The 17,954-nt window shown below is 37.6% G+C and overlaps 1 protein-coding gene across 1 annotated transcript in view; it reads right to left on the bottom strand.

The window, feature by feature from the left end:
- The window catches only part of LOC124253593 (death domain-associated protein 6-like), a 39,782-nt gene extending 25,223 nt beyond the window's left edge, over positions 1-14,559 (bottom strand). Inside the window, exon 1 of the mRNA XM_046687400.1 lies at positions 14,423-14,559. The gene's annotated coding sequence lies outside the window, so the exon portion shown is untranslated. The remainder of the gene's footprint in view (positions 1-14,422) is intronic.
- Positions 14,560-17,954: the final 3,395 nt, after the last annotated feature.

Genomic DNA, 17,954 nt, shown 5'->3' with positions numbered 1-17,954 from the left:
TCACAAGTAAATGTCAAGTATAAAGGAGTTAAAAACTGAAGTTGTCCATTGATGAAAGAAAAAATGACCTAAATGGGATCAGTAACAACTATACTGGCGTACTTTAAGACTAACACTTAGTCACTGAATATATATAATTTTGATAGTAACAAATAAATTCATTTAAAATCAAAAGGAACCCCAGTGAGTTGGGAAATTGGGAAATCTAGACTTGCTTCATTTAGTGCTTTAGCATTGCAGGGAGGGCTAGGCAGTAGGGGAAATATTGTGGTTCAGGGACTATGAGACAGACTAGTGTACAGTACTTCCTGCAAAAGAATAATCTGAAATTTGTAAGCACTTAAATGTTATCTACTAAATATTTTCACAAATTTATCTAAAACATTGAAATGTGGGGAAAAGGTGACCACAAAAATAATGAGCACATGGCCATCTGCAACATGGCATCATAATTAAAACTGTTTTATGGAAGACTTCCTCCCAAAACTAGAAAAACAATACCTATGCAGCTAAGTAACAAGTTAACTAACTCCATGATCCTACTTTTCACAGAACCTATTACACAACTCCCATAAATCACTTCTACCTCAGAACCCACATGATTACAGAAACAGTTTAAGCCTCCATAAACAATCATACACTCTCTTTTCATATTCGAGTATTTTGTGGTCATATACCCAATGAGAAGCCAGGAGTGGAAATGCTGAATGGCCTGTCACTGGGTTCTATAAATAAAGAGTGTTTGACAAGTGAAGTGAGTTAGGATATCTCTGGACCTAACAACCCAACACAAATATCCTGCCCCCAAAGTGTTTTTATGCAGCCATAAAGCTGAACTCTTTGGCTGGTGTTCTTAATTCATACCATATTTTGTTGGACTTCAGTTTGTAAAAAAATGAGAAAGTTTAACATTTAATACTGCATGCATGCCTGGCTTTGCCATAGCAGCCTTTGTAGAATCCACATAACATTTCATCGAAATGTCAAGAAACTTGATGCTTTTCTTTTTTTCCTCCAGGAAAGATTGACTGTTGAGCAGAGATTTAACACAGGTTTGAGTATATCCAATTCTTTATTTATTTAAAATCTAGAGCCTGTCTCACGAAGCGGCAGTGACATTGTGGCAGTGTCATCGCACCCTGTAAATAATCCTGCCTGAACCACTGGTTGGTAGTACAAATACACACTCTCTTGGTCCAATGTCACACAATCTTCGGGTCAAACACAAACAACCTATCTCATGGGATGGGAACGTTGTCTTCGTTGTTAAATACGACATTTGGAAATGCTTCAGCTGTATGGTTGATTGGTTGTTTAACGCTGCTCTCAGCAACATTCCAGCTATATGGCGGCAGTCTGTAAAATAATCATGTCTGGACCAAAACAATCCAGTGATCAGCAGCATGAGCATTATCTACGAAATTGGGATATGATGACATGTGTCAACCAAGTCAGCGAGCCTGACCACCCCATCCCGTTAGTCACCACCTACGACAAGCATGGGTTACTGAAGACCAATTCTAACCAAGATCTGCACAGCTCTCCAGCAGTATGTCAATAGCCTATATACAATCAGATTCTGGACCTGACAAACCAGTGACTGATTGTACAATGCTCCACATTGTCAGGGTACTATGTAGCACATCAACAAAAATACTGATTAAGATCCATCAAGGTTATTGAGTCATGACTAGAACCCCAGATTCTGTGCAGGAAATCAAAAATTTTCGTATAACTCCACACAAATAAACAAAATACTTTATCTTCTTTAAACACAAAACTATACAAATCAATACAGATAAATATTCTATTGTTTAGGTTTCCTATACACAACTGAGTTAACATGTCTTTCCTGTACAAACGACTTCATACTAAGTTCACAAAAATAATTCTTTTCAGAGTTATTTATTTGATTCATCCATATCAAGTTTCACTTCCTTGAATACAATAACACACCATTTGCATAATAATGAATCCCCACTACCTCGTTTTAAGACCAACCTCAGGCAGCATTCTACTCTCGGCTATTTAAGCTTTGCAAAGGGGTTCAATCAATGTTTCAGCTCAGGAGAACCTATGCTCCCCGACCATATCCTTCCCGACCATATCAATTAAGTCAACATTCCTTTGTTACAGCAGTACTTGGGCCTGTACTAAAATACCTTATTCAAAATCTTGAATCAACCTACCATCGCCTTATTTTAGTGGGATTAAACTAATACTGTTTGACTGGCTTTTGCATCAAGAATGTTCTTCTCGGCTTACCGTGCAGATAAATTTTAAAAATTTCATTTCAAAGATCCATTAATATCAATGTCATGCAACGGGTTTGTGAACCAGGATAAATATCTCATAGGTCAAAAGAATTTGAAAGTAATGATGGAAGGGTAATACTGTGTCAATATTTTGATATTACATTAAGTCATAACCAAGAATTAAAAATAATCCAATCTGCAATCTATCACATCTGCTCCACAAAAGTTTGGAAAGGAAAAATCAAGTGAATCTTGATTAGAATGCAAGCCACGTGACTTATTACAGTCTGACCTTTATGTTGAGCAACACAAAACTCAATGGCTGACAAAGACACCAAATCAAGGGAGGCAACCAATGTCCTATTAAAATACTGCTCAAACAAATCTGCAATTTGATCCCACAAAAATCAACCTGGAACTGAAATTACGAGATTCTAACAATATATTTTCTTAGTACAAGATATTGTACAAGTCACAAAGTCTTACCCAGACTACCTTGTGATCATACCACTGTCAGATTTACATGTGAAATGTGAGTGAGTGAAATATGTTTTAAGCCAGTCAAAAACATTCAAGCTGAATCATACCGACCCAAAGATATCTAGTCCGGGCAGTCAAACCAAATGATTGAATATCAAGAATCCAAGTAATCCAGAACAATAGGCCACATCACACACTGAAAAGTGAAAAAGTGAGTGAAATCTGTTCTACGCCAGTCCGAAACATTCCCACTGAATCTTAACAGCTCTAAGATACCCCGAAAATCAGGAATAGGCCACACACTGAAGCCATCGCATCTTCATGTGAAAAGTGAGCGAGTGAATATCTGTTTTACGCTGGTCAAAAACATTCTAGCTGACTTGTAGCCCTAAGTGTACCTAGCCAGTGCAAACCACTGACTGCATAATCAACAATCCAAGCCATCAGTAACAATAACATACACTGAGCCACGTCACACTCTGAGGCCATCTTATCCTCATCAGTCACGTCTTACAAACGAGGAATGGAAAACTGCTGTAGAAAGAATGCACTTGTAACATACAAAGCGCAAAACATTACATAACCTAAAGAACACGCTGAAATGTAGTTTGACTTAATTAGTGTGCAAAACATCTGGAGATTTTTACACCTTGATATAAAGTGATCCCTAGGTGTCTGAAATTTTCACACATTTTTGCCTTTAATAAACCATCACCCAGGTTACCACTATAAAACGACCAGATCCTACAAGGTATCTAAGGCCTAAATATAGTCCTTAGATCCAAGCACTAATTTTGTTAAAACACTGTTTGGGTAGTCTCAATTTCCATCAAGCTATGCCACTGCATCTATCTAACACCTTCCTACATAAACCTTGCTGTGTATATCTATGTAAGATCCCCTGTGACACAAACCATCAGAGACGTCACAATTTTTTAAGCATTTCAAACATGGCATCTCCAGTCCAAAGAAGATTGCACACACAACTCAGTGACGGAAGAATGCGTCTACTAACATCAGCTGGAGCCTGGATACTTAAAACAGGTGATCTGGCCTGGAACTAGTCATCCATCTTCTTTAATCAATACAACGGCCCAGTACTTCTCTAAATGATTTTCTCAAGTACTTCTTGTATACAGTGTTCAGTTATTGGCGTGCAAGGGGATATGACAGCAAGCATTCAAGTAATTCTCACTAATGCACTATTCACATAGCAGGTCTTGTACAATATTGATATTGGATGGAAAGCGCTAGTGAATTTGTATACTGCACTAAACTGGTACATACATTCAAGCGAATTACACAGTCTGGATTCGATAAATACACTTTAAGAGATGCCAGCAAGGCACAATTTAACATTTTGGGGATGCAAAGTAATGATTGGAACTACACATATATCTTGAAATGGCCTGCTTTGGACAAATGGCTTTAACCAAATGCTTAGTATCACCAAATCAGTCTATTGCATATTGTACAAACGGGCAAGAGAGAGACAAATCCATATTTGTGGATAAAATATTTAGTCCTTATCGTGAGCTGAACAGGTTCCCATTGCTAGATTGGAAATGGATGTTTGAGCTATTGATGTTCTTAAGGGAAGATTGCTCATATAATTCATTAATATGATTAAATGGGCATCAGGACGTAGGTGCTATGGGCTTGGATTGGGATCAGCTTAAGTGCAATAAAGAAATAATGCTTTTCTCAGCAACTTTCCCAGTTATTCATCATGTTTATGCAGAAGAAAGACCTCAATATGGATGACAGATAATGAGCTAAATATATGGCAAAATCACAAGGGTCGGTAATTCTTTTTATTCATTTACATTAACCATATTTATGTTTCAAATAAGATTTGATCATAATTTGGGGGGCATATCTAAGAATCTGTTTGAGTGGCAAGAAGATAATTTTAAAGTCAATTCTTGAATTTAACAGGCATAACAGTGGAGGTTTTTCATGACAGGTGTTATATGGTTTGTATTTTGGACATTTTGCATATAGCAGCTTCTGAGAAATACCAAAAGACATACAATATGTATAATGAGCTATATATGGCAAAATCAATGGTTGGCAATTCTTTACATTAACCATATTTATGTTTCAAATAAGGAACTGATGGTTTGTCGTAAAAGGTAAAAAACCTGGAGGAACATTCAAAATGGCTTGTCTCTGTGGGCTGAAGTTTTCTTCTACTCAGACTATTACTAGCATTAGCCTGTTTAAACTAACAAACACAAGAAAACCACTCAAGAAACAATCTGATGGAGCCATTTAATTTCGATAATATTGGCAATAATTTTTTACTGGTCTTCCTGGGGTGTTAATCCACATAGTTTTGCCTATAATGTTGAGAGCGAAGTGCGGACTATTTAAGCTAGCTGGGAATAGAAGCTGGATACATTTTTAGACCTTGAGTGCGTATCGAATTCTTGCACTTTTGCACTAAATTCTCTAACTTTAACTTAAAATAAAAAGAAACGTGGGGAACTGATCAATGAGGCCCTTGTAACAGAGTTGGAAACATTTTTAACTGTGAAACTTAAATCAACAAAACGAAACTGTTCCTATGCTAAGCCAAGTTGCCATGTCAATTCATAATGTATGTTACACAAGTGATGATGATGGCATTAATGAAGTATATTCAAAATACAAATCTTAGCCAAATTTCGTCGCCCACAAGAGTTACATAAATAGTTCAAAGATCTATTTGTGTAAAAAGTAGCTCCATAAAAAACTCAGAAGAGGATTCACGGTTAAAGGAAAACAATTAAACAAAATGCTGAAGGATACCCATGGCGGCTGTAAGGTTTGTTCATATTAAAAGGGATGTGTCACAAACGTGACCTTTGACCTGCAGAACAAAGAAAGGAGCCCCTTTAATTATGTTTGCACAATTGCAAATCTACTGCTGGCTGTCTGTGAGGAAGCTTTGGCTGACCATGCAGTGCACTTGGAGGGGCTGAGGCAGCAGGCGCTGGACAATTGTGATCACCAGTCGTGTATCAGCCAAATGTCAAGGGTGAATCAGAGGCTGTGAGCGAGACAGGAAGTGATGTGCGATCAGGTCAAAACAGGCAGACTTGACACACTGCATGATAGATTCATATCCGCCAGTGTTCACGTTTCAATATGCTTCACATCAACACTGCAAATCAAACTCAGTGTTTGCATATATCTGTGACGCCTTCACAGGTTTTCTAGCTGGCAGGAGTAATGGAGATGATGGATATCTCTTACACTGAGTGTAGCAGAAAACTGTAGTTTGCATTATCAATGTTGGTAATACCCTCACGATGATTGATGTGTCCTATGATATACACTAAATATGACACATCAGTTTTCAATACATCAACAGTCTGACGAAGAGTAGAGGTGTGACGATACAGAAATTTCACGATATGATACGTATTGCGATATCTTGGAACGATATGATTCGAGTCGATGCATATCATGATATGCTATCTTTAGTTATTTTCTTTCAAAATGCATATTTTGATAGCAAGTAACAGTGTAAATTTTGACAAATCTGCCAATTTCTGGTGAAAATTAATAATTTTAAGGTCAATGATACATATCACTGATTCGAAAAAAAGTATCAATATATTTATCATCAGATAAAGTATCACGATTATCGATACTACGATATATCGTCACAGGTCTAACGAAGACTAGGTTTAAATGAGAGATTAGTTTTATGTCGCTTTTAGCAATACTCCAGCAATATCAAGGACACCAGAAATGGGCTTGACTCTTTGTACCCATGTTTCGGGAATCGAACCCAGGTTTTCAGTAGACAAGTGAATGCTCTAACCACTGGGCTACCCCACCAATACTGCTGGGATTGAATGAAGCCACAGCTTGGTTTTGAAAATGGATTACTACAAGAAATTTTCTTTCAAAGTGTCAGCATGTTTACAAAAAACTAACAGCTAGTCACAATTGGACTGCACTACATCAACCAACTGAATTAAGAATATAGTGTTTATATCACTGTGAAAGTAAATAAAATAAACATTAAACCATAAAAAGAAGTAAACCAGGAACACAACCCCAAGCTGTAGTCGTAATGTCGTTCAATTATTGAATTTCTGAATTATGACAAACAAGCAAGTAACGTTTCCTTACATAACCCTCGACTGATCTCTGCGATGTCCTGCCATAGATGCAATAACAGCATCAGTAGACACATGCAGCGTCATGCAATAATGGAATCATTTACGGCTAATCTGTCACATATGTGACTCAGTCAGAGGCTCGATCTGCCATGAGGTTCTTTCCCCGTCTCTGTGCTACATTAAGCATAATGTTCTTGTATGTGAGTCACTTGAGCTGGAACAACAGTTCACATATCCACCTGATCATATATTGATCTAGTCTCAACCATCGAGTGATTAAATGTCAGTTTTACGTCACAATCTGAAATACTCTGGTGTAATCCCCATGTTAACACAGTTTTCTTCAGTCTAGTATTTGTAAGCTGTTTAACACTACTTTCAGCATTATTCCAGATAGATTTCAGTCTTCAGTCTAGTGAGCTAAAATGCTTATAAAAACTATCATTTACAATATTATGAAATTTTGGATGGTAATCCCAAAAAATGATTGGCACAAACTATCAGCAAATGTTCGTTGGCAAATAACATAGGATTTCACTATCAAGGCAGGTCTTGTTATTTTGGGGGAAATTACCAAGTGTCTGAATTTTGTTTTAGCCTCTTGTTGGCAATATTCTAGTCTGTCTCACAGTCGCTGAACCAAGTTACTTTTCCGTTCCAATATCCCTTTCAGCATTGCAAAAGCCCTAAATGAAGCAAGTCAACATTTCATCAAGTTCAGGTTCTGAATCTCTGAGCTCACTGGGGCTCCTTTTCAATTTAAATGGATTCATGTTTCTACCAATATTATATTTTCAGACACATCAGCCTAGCAAAATTCCAGCCATATCATTGATAGTGGCCTGTATTTTCTAAATCAAAACAGGATAGGCAAACTGGCATCTCATTATCCATCAAAACAGTGCTGAAACTCACATCCATCCATTGCATCCAAACCACACCCACTTGATTAAAGAGACATCAAAATTACGCACTAATTATCAGAATCATTATCTCATCCTGACAAGGAGCAAACAAGTTATTAACAACAGAATGATTATGGTATGGAAATAATTGGAATTTATTCTCATCGCAGTAATTGAGTGAATAGGTGACCAAGCAAGTTGGGGTTTATGCTACTTTGGGAATATTCCCATAACATCATAGCGGTGGACAAAACAAAAGGGGCAATGGGGTAGTCTTGTGGTTAAAGCGTTCGCTCGGCATGCCAAAGAACCAGGTTCAATTCCCCACATGGGTACAATGTGTGAAGCCCATTTCTGGTGTCCCCCGCCAAGATATTGCTGGAATACTGCTAAAAGCGACGTAAAACTAAACTCACTCACTCACAAAGCAAAAGGGCTAAAACATTGCAACCACGTGGGGAAACGAAGTCAGGTCTTCAGGGAACAAGGTGATGCTTAACCACAAGAGTACCCACCATATGCACAGTAACTGAAAACACATTAAGAAGGTCACCTCGAGACCATGCTCAAAAGTAACAAATAAAGAGGTCGTTCTAATATCCTACGTATTGACTTTCAAAAACCTGGTTGTAAAACAGGAATAAATATTCATAGACCAAAATGATTCATTATCAGTTCTGTCAGTTGTTGAGTACATTTTCTCAAACCATCTCAGATGTTTGTGGGTGAATATTGTATTTTCCAAGTCATAAGAGTTACGGTATGAATAAACCAACAGAATGAGCTGTGCTGAACACCACCATTCAGATAATTCTCAGAAATGAAAGACTGTCTGATAATCATTGGACAATCAATCGCAATCTTCCTCAAACAACTGTATTTACATGCACTGCATACATAACAAATGTCTTTCAGTAGAAGCAGTTTTGTATCACATATTATTCTTAGAGAACAACTGTTTGGTTGCATTAAGCTATGAATCTGCTACAGTGTACACTGATAACAATAGTCAATGCAACAACTTGATCAAATCTACTAAAAATATTGTACCCGTGAACATCCAGGTTAGAACTTGTCTTCAGTAACCAAGGCGACAAGCGGGATCAGGCGGTAAGGTTCGCTGACATAATTGACACGTCATCCTATCCCAACTGCGTAGATGGGTGCTCATGATGTTGATCACTGGACTGTCTGGTCCAGACTCGATTATTTACAGGCCGATGCCATATAGCAGGAATATTGCTGCTTGCTGCGTTAAACAACAACCAAAACCAATGTAAATATATTGCTGTAAAATGCTGTCACCTCTACTCCTACCGAATGACTGCCAAGTTTAACGGTTGTTTTTATGATTAATTGCAGCATATATAAATATTTTCATAAACATTATACACAGATGTCCATTTGTTCAGCTACATATTCTAGAACATATCCACATCCACAGATGTTTACTTGGTGAGATAATCCATCTTATCACCCCGAACTAGTTCTTATCTACTCTTGGTCGGAAATCCGGTCTCATTTTCCCGCTTGGGTACTACTCACTGTTTTCATATAGCATATCAAACACCGAACAAAACAGTTTTAACACATTAATGGGACAGCATCAAACAAACTTATTTTGTTTGACATAAACACCTTCATAGTCATGGTAACCAGTCCTTAATCATGTTATTTACACACATGTATCTTCTATAAATTTGCTTTAAAACACAAATTGTTTTGCGAATGTTATCAAGTATAGATTTAAATCCCTGGATTCATGTACCATAGCTGCAAATCTCACTGTGGTATTACCCAGGGACCCCTGTAATTTCAAACAGTTATCATACAGTCATAAAACTTATAGCCTGTAATTCCTTTTAAACCACTGCTATAAATTTTCTCGTTTAATTTCTGAAAGATACCCAATAAAATAAGCAAATCTAATCATGAAAATCATTCACTAAAATGTTGATATTGACTCTTGAAAATGTATTCTCTTAAAAACCAACATAACTGAGCAAATATCGATGATAACCATTTATTTCCAAAGTGAAAAAAATCCTTCAATCAATTTTGCAACTTGTTTTTACAGTGTGTCATTATGATCAATTCAAACCCACCACTGAATGCTTTCCCCAAGGCTTAACAAGAGTTACCTCCCCTTCAGTCAAGAAAAAGATTCAAGCTCAAGTCTGCGTGCCTCACAAGGAATCAATGGGAAGTTGCTAATTTTCCTCTCACAACTACCTTTCTCGCAGCTGTTATTCCTCACTTCATTACCATGGCAACATACTTAGATCATGTTGACAAGCAGCCTAGCAACTGATGATACTGTTATGCAACATCTGTGAAGTAATTAGAAAGACTAACATTTATCAAGCAGTATCGGGGGAGCACAGATATCACACAAAGGGCATGTGAATTATCTGTCAGTGAGAGTAACTGTTGACATTTCCCTGGAATACGCTACTAACTGTGTGTGTGACATGAGCAACTATCTGCACTGAAATTTCAACACGAACAAAATCTATTTCACTTCTGTACATTGGGTTTTCACACCAGACCCTGCATTTTAGAGTGGGAAGGAAGGACATTTTCTGTACCCATTGTAATAACAAATTCATGTCAGTATGAATTTACAGTCCTGCACCCTTGTGTCATGCAACTGGGAGACTATGAGCAATGGGTCAAATGAGGTTGTTTCTGATACAAAAGCTTAACTCAAATACAACCCAAGGCATTTTATGTGTTTCTGCACTGTATGTTCAAGGTAACAGAGAGGTGAAAGAAAGTCTTGCCTTTTTTAATTCAAACAACAATTCTTTCCAAAAGTACTTCTTCAAATTCCAAAACATGCGAAGAGACAATCCTTATTTTACAGATCAAACTTATGACCTCATCCACAGTTGTGACCATTGCCATGACTCCGATGAATCGTATTTTCCTTACAAAGGACAGCAGAAAGATTCAAGGTTGTTGGTCCACGCAAGCACAAATTTGCCTCCTGAACATTCTCATTAATTCAAACACTTGTGGAAATTATCAAAGATAAGTTGACTTAAAAATGATTTTACATCAAGCACTAGTCTGAAAAGTGCTGCAGATGTCGTCCATTTGTCAGCTTTGCGCTGGTGGTGGAAGGAGATGAATGAAAGGATATAACATAACCCTTCTGAGGAGTTCAAATACTTTCAACAAGACAAAAATTGAACACTGAGGAGTATAAATCTAATTTTTGTACTTACAACATATCAATTAACAAACATCTTTCATTTTAATCTTGTGTAGTATATTTTGAAAGTATGATTTCTGTACAGTCTGACTTACACATTTACCAAATATTCCTTCAAGCATGTCTTTACAAGAGAGAAATAATGGCTAACATTGTTTTATGGCCCTTGAATGGTGATGACTAGTCTGCCTCACAGTCCCTGAAACACATTATTTTCCCTACTGCCAAGCCCTATCTGCAGTGCTAAAGCCTTAAATAAAGCAAGTCTAGATTTTTTCAGGTTCCAAATCTCTGGTCTGCCTCGGGCTCCTTTTCAATTTTAATGGGCTTGTTTGTTACAATTAAAATTCGATATATTCAGAGACTAAGCGTTAGTCTATATGATGACCTATTGATGTACATACTAGACAACCTTATGCTTCCACATATACTCAGGGATTTATCTTGGATTCCACACAAGTTTCCCATGAAAGACAAATTGGGAAATATAATCTATTTATTCAATAATGGGATGGTTAATTAAATTCTTTCCTTTCCAAAACTCAAGAGGTATTTTTTCAACACTGCATTCTGAAATGCAATGCAAAAACAGAATCAAACACACACAAGCCTCTTTATTGAGAACCATTATCAGTGAAATACAAGTCAGCTCTACAAAGCCGTGACAAATGAATTGGGGATTGTTTAATTCCAACTTGGGAATGTTTACTTACATCCTGGCTCGGGTGTGCAGGTCTAGACAAACGTGTTACTGCCAGATCCTATCAATGAAGGCATTACTCCACTGTGGTTAGTCTGTGTCACGGTCCCTGAACCACATTATTTCCCCTACTGCCTAGCCCTCCCTGCAATGTAGTCTGTCTCACAGTCCCTGAACCACATTATTTCCCTTACTGCCTAGCCCTCCCTGCAATGTAGTCTCTGTCACAGTCCCTGAACCACATTATTTCCCCTACCGCCTAGCCCTCCCTCCAATGTAGCCTGTCTCACAGTCCCTGAACCACATTATTTTCAATACCGCCTAGCCCTCCCTGCACTGTAGTCTGTCTCACAGTCCCTGAACCACATTATTTCTCCAACCGCCTAGCCCTCCCTGCAATGCCTAGGACCTAGATAAAGCAAGTCTAGATTTCCTCCGGTATCTCACACCTCATTGGGGCTCCTTTTCAATTTAAATGGGATTTTCTGTTACTATCAAAATGATATATATTCAGAGACTAAGCATGAGTCTACACTACTATGTGTGTGTGAACGTATCTGATGAGGGACTCACATTCTGCTGAACTCACTCCCAACAGGAAGCAGGTCGCCATAGCTACAGCTAGTAGCTTCCTTCTGTTCATCCATGTAAGGAACTTACACCCAGAAAACTACACCACTTCAAAAATGTCAGAAGTAATACTGTCAAGTCATGTGTTTGATCATAACCTGACAACCACATAACAGAACGGCCTCATTATCCCAGCTATGTTACGTCTATTCACAATGACTTCAGATATATCTGAATGGAGTACATATCATCTGTGAACTTATGGTGTCTGGTGTCGCATGTCAGTGTGGCTTGACACTACAAATCTACTTCTTGGCAATCAAGATACACTCCAGGCAAGTTGATATTGATTTCATTAGCCTTAGTTGCACAATACCCTAGAATATGTAAAAAATCAGTCATTTCCACAGTATCAGATAGTTATCCTTGGGCAAAAGGAAAAATGTTTCTTTAGTAGTGAGAAATCTACACTACAAATTCCCTTCAATTCCAAGATAGATGAACAATGACAAAATTTAAACAAATACTTTTAAACATGCAAAAATATTCATAACTAAACCTGTAAGGAAATCTTATTTTAGCTTGAGATAAGTGCGACTTTTCTGCAAGGGCTTTATTAGCAAGACCAGTCATGGACTTTGAGGTTAGTGGACAAAGTCACAGACTGCTTTGCTTTTTCACTACTTATCTTATACCACAAGTGACTTATCAGTATGACTTTGACCTTCACCTTTAAGTGACCTAACACTTATTAAATGGGACCCTGTACAAGAAATACATGTACAGTAAGAGAAGTATTGAACCACTTCTTAAGTATCGAGCCATCTAAGGATAGGATTTGGAGATTGTTGTTTTCTTTTAAACACTTCAACACAGTTCTTCTAAAGCTACTGACTAAATATATACTGGACAGTGTTCTGTCTGAACAGGAAATATTCTCCCTGTGATCCTGTAATTTTTCAAGCAAGTTTGATGTTACCCTTACAGATGAACTGGTGTGTGGCTTACAAGAATATTTCCACAATCAAAACAACCGAGAAATGGATGTTTATGGCTGCAATGAAGATTAATAGCTTTACATGCACTAATTAATTCACTTATCTGCTTTAATGACCTGGGTATATACAAGTTAATACAGATTTTCATTGTACTATGTCTAGCCTTAAGTAAGCTTTTGATTTCATTTAAACAAAGACCAAAGGACTTTCAGGTATTAATGCCTCCACATGAAACAGGGAAATTTTTAACTCTTGTGGACATATTTTTTCTTGTAGCAATCTACATTCCAGCCACAATCAATTTCCCAAGTAACCATATGGATTACTGACTAAATACCCCCAGTGTAGTACTTGAAGTGGCCTAGATCTGTACCTGAATGTGGCCTAGATCATTCCTCTTAATTCACTGATAGTTGTTTGAACATTGTACCTGTCTAGATTCATTCACGCATGACTGACAGTAAAATTGTACACAAATATGCTTTCAACACAACAACTGCATTCTCTCATACATCATTTGCCCTGGTGCTTACTTGCACACCGAATCAAGTTACGTGATATAACCCCCCATTTGTCTCTGACCTTCATGAAATCTGCCCCTCCCACCCAACGTACACGCTTGAGTGAACCCATTAATAGTAGGTCTCGTTCATACAACAGTCAGACAGATAGTCATTGTTAATTCCCTCTGTTTATTCTTATCAATCGGCTTATTGTTTATTCGTTCTACGACTAATTACTGTGATGAGGGCCATTCACTGCGAGACATGTAATTCACAATGAAACAATGGGGGTCAGTGATGAATGTTGTTTTGATATGTCCGATTTCTGTGATAAAAATACACCTTCCACTCATATGACCCAAACACAACAAACGACAAAATAGTTGCATATGACAACATATTATGTGATCATAATTAATATCTGGATGAAATAAAATCCATTCTGAAGCGTCGATATCCACATGGTAGGTATCCAATCTGAAATCAACATCCATGGGTGACAGCGAGTGTTGATATTCACCTCGTGTCTTTGACTGAACCCAAACAAAAGCATGTGACCTAGTTTCACTTTGCCGCCATTTCCCACCGCTGTATAGCGCGCTCGATAACACAGCCAATATTCACATATATTCCACAAATGAAGGCATATGCACCCAATATCGTCACACATACTTACGTAAAATAATATTAATATATCCACAGGAATCAAAATGGGCTCACAAACATCCAGATTTCAAACAAAAGACGCATTTTCGACGAGAGACTTTGTTCGCAGCCTTGTTCGTTCGCCAACTGCAGGTGGAATGTAGCCAGCGAGTCACGAGACTGTTGTGTCGTCCAATGGCGAGTCGGAATGCTAAAACGAAACGAAACATATAACCCAGCGCATATTTTCCTCGTTGACACAAACATACACATTTTGACCACTAGATCAACTCAACCAAAACATTAATGCACCTAAAACGTAATCACAATCAAACAATGTCTATCAATAACCACAATAATTTCCCCACAATTCTCGCTGACATATACAGTATTTATAAGCTTGTAAGTCGTGAAGTATGTATTGATTCGATAGTATGGGATATTATTTAATATCATAAAGACAGCCTTTGTAAGGACTCTGACATATTAGCTTAGGAAACTATATTTAGCGTCCTTAACTATGGTTTTACAACACCCGCTGTTCAGCTTTAGGCTAATTGACTAAATTTAGCCAACTGAAATCTACACGTCTTAGCTTTGCCTAAAGTATACAGTCCCTGAAACAACGGGTTTTTGAAAAATCAAATAACATAGAACAAACTGAGTTTCACTCAGATGATTAATTTGAGGAAGAGCTGAAAAGATAATGAGTAAAGCTTTTAGAATAGAGATTGGAAAACAAATTATTGGGGGTTATTGTTTTATTAAAAGATCAGCGATTAACCAAAGTACGGATTCAAGGTCAAATATACAATTAATGGGCATTTTACATTCGAATATACCTATCAAAATAGATAAAAACATCATCACGGCACATTGCTAAACATGCGAAATAGATGAGGTGTACATTGTTGTTCTTTTTGTGTGTATTTGCATTTTATAATTGTTTTTAGTGAGAAACTTTTCCGTTAAATAGGATATTTACATATCTGTAATCTTTATCTCAAAGTCTTCAGTTTGCGACATACCTGGTCCACGGCCTTATTGCGAAACACCCCGCCTTAATGTGACAAAATCACATCACACTTCAATGGTTGGTTTAATCTGTGTAAAATGTGTGTGTGTCACATGTGTGTGTTGTGTAAGTTGTGTGTGTGTGTGTGTGTGTGTGTGTATGTGTGTTGTGTGTGTGTGTGTGTGTGTTTTGTTGGGTTGGGTTGTCATTTACGTATGACATTAGCAAACATTTCACAGACGCACAACAAAGAGACCCTGGCAAAACCAAACACACAAAATATAATGGTACACGGTGGTTGCAATTTTTATCAACTAAAATCACTAATTGTAATTCTTAATAATATCAGTCAACCATATTTTGACGATTGTGCACATGCACCCAAAACGCATCGGAGAAGAATTGTTTGCTTGTGTGGTAACGACTATCAAGAAAATTATAATGAGCTTTCTTCACTCGAGCGTGTCAAACGAGTAAGGCACGATGCGTGGAGCTCACGTCACAGCCGACACTGTTAGGAGTATAGGTGGAATGTCGTTCGGGGCAACTTCAAACAGAATTACCTTATTTTCCATTTTATAGTAAATTTATACACAACGAAAGACAGAATTAGAATGATCACTGAAGTCACAGATGAATGAATGGCCGCTAAACTACCACCCTGAGTTCTCAGTACAAAAAAGACACAGTATGAATTCAGCTCGTCATCACAATTATCGATATAGTCGATTTTGTTCACCTTCAGCATTAACTGCCGTAGGCTGAATTGTGTTCCGAAATGCGCGCCCGCATAACACACCCGTGCAAACTGCGAGTGGGAAGTTGCGTCATGTTCTAAAATTAGTAAAAGACTTTTGGAAAAAATCTAGAACACCCCTCTTTTCCCTAAAGACATGTAAGTCTTGAGGGGAGAGAACTCGAGTGGACTTTGACGCAGATATAAGTATCTTGAACGACCAATCAGAATTGATTAAGTTTACAAATCCATAAAATACACAAAGGATTGACAAAAACATATAAAATGTTTCACATCAAATAAAATGGCATTTTAGGAAAATGAAATAATTGAAACGATCCATTGCAATTTATTAAATCAAATAACGATAGATATACCATACCAAACCAAACCAGTTATTATTAATAACCTAAGATACCGTATAAGAAACACTTCAAATAATATATTTCTACGTATAACGCCCCTTAGCCCTTAAATGTTCTTAACACCTGTCCTGTTTCTTATATTAATTCGGCTAGGTATACATGACCATACGTACGGTATTGTTCTTGCGAATTAGTTCAGCGTACAAAGTACACAGTTATTCTGTAAACGACGAGTTATCAAGACTATGGGACCGACAGCACATGGGAGTAGGAAAGTGGCGTGGAGATCACGTGACTCTGAATCACGCTAACATTACACAAACAGGAGGCGTCGGCCTGTATAATCGAGTACAGTGCATTGCACACGTTCCTTATTCGAAAGGTCATAACAAAGGGAGCTAACTCATGTAATGCAGAAAAGGGTTAATCTGATCCCCTGTGACGTGTTTCCGTATCAATAATACTGAGGGTTATGTGCTAAAAATCAAACATAGCTGTTGTTATTTCCCTGAGAAATGACATACGCCGCGTGGCTGTCATCGTAGCGTTTGTGATGCGAAGAAAGGGTATTTTTTAAAAAAAAATCGAATTCGGGTCATAATAAATTAAAAAATGTGATTTGCAACATGCAAAATTTCCGATTGCAATAAAGGCGTGCGGCAAAATAGGTAATTTCGAAACATATAGTTGAAAGAATCTACAAAAACGCAACAGATGACACTGTTATCAGTACAATAACGTAAGGGATACGGCTATCGGATACACCATTGGAATTCAAAGTATCTCAAATGAGATAAATATCCCAGATTTTCAGGGACGAAAGAGGACGTGAAATGTCAAAATTCCCACAGTTGTAGAGAAATTCATAACGAAATATGTTTGTGAAATCTATGTATCTAATTTATGTTGGGTTTTGTTCGCATGAAACCAAACATCCTGCTTCCGCGTGGGTTTAAATGTACTGCAGAGCGTCATGTTGGCCACGTTGTTTCAGAAGCGCTGAGTGCACTCCGGTGGTTACGTGTAAAAGTTGGATGTACATAAAACCCCGAAATGAATAAATCGTGGTTCATACGTATTTGATGCAACGAGCCAATACACGTAGTCAATAGTCACCTAGTAGAGTCAGCTGCAGGTTATAAAGGAGCCTGTCGTTGAGTCTTGGAGCTTGGTATTCAAATGTAATTTTAGTCATGGGTCTTTCTTTACTTGGGGTTATTCTATAGGAACTGCCTTGTACCTCCATTGACACACGACCCGACACCAGACAAACAAGTGATTATATCTCTGAAATTTCACATTTACACGCAACTTCTGCTTAAAGTATTACTGGAGGACAACCAAATGTAATATTATATATAGAGGATATTATATGAGTGTCCATGTCATACTATACTCATGCCAATATTAGTTGTCACCCCTTCAATTTTATTTAATTGGAGAGGGG

The sequence above is a fragment of the Haliotis rubra genome, unplaced genomic scaffold (assembly GCF_003918875.1).
Source record: "Haliotis rubra isolate DU_JTF1 unplaced genomic scaffold, ASM391887v1 Scf546, whole genome shotgun sequence".
NCBI lineage: Eukaryota > Metazoa > Mollusca > Gastropoda > Lepetellida > Haliotidae > Haliotis > Haliotis rubra.
Note: the sequence above shows the minus strand (reverse complement) of the source record. Positions and strands in the feature narration are given on the sequence as shown.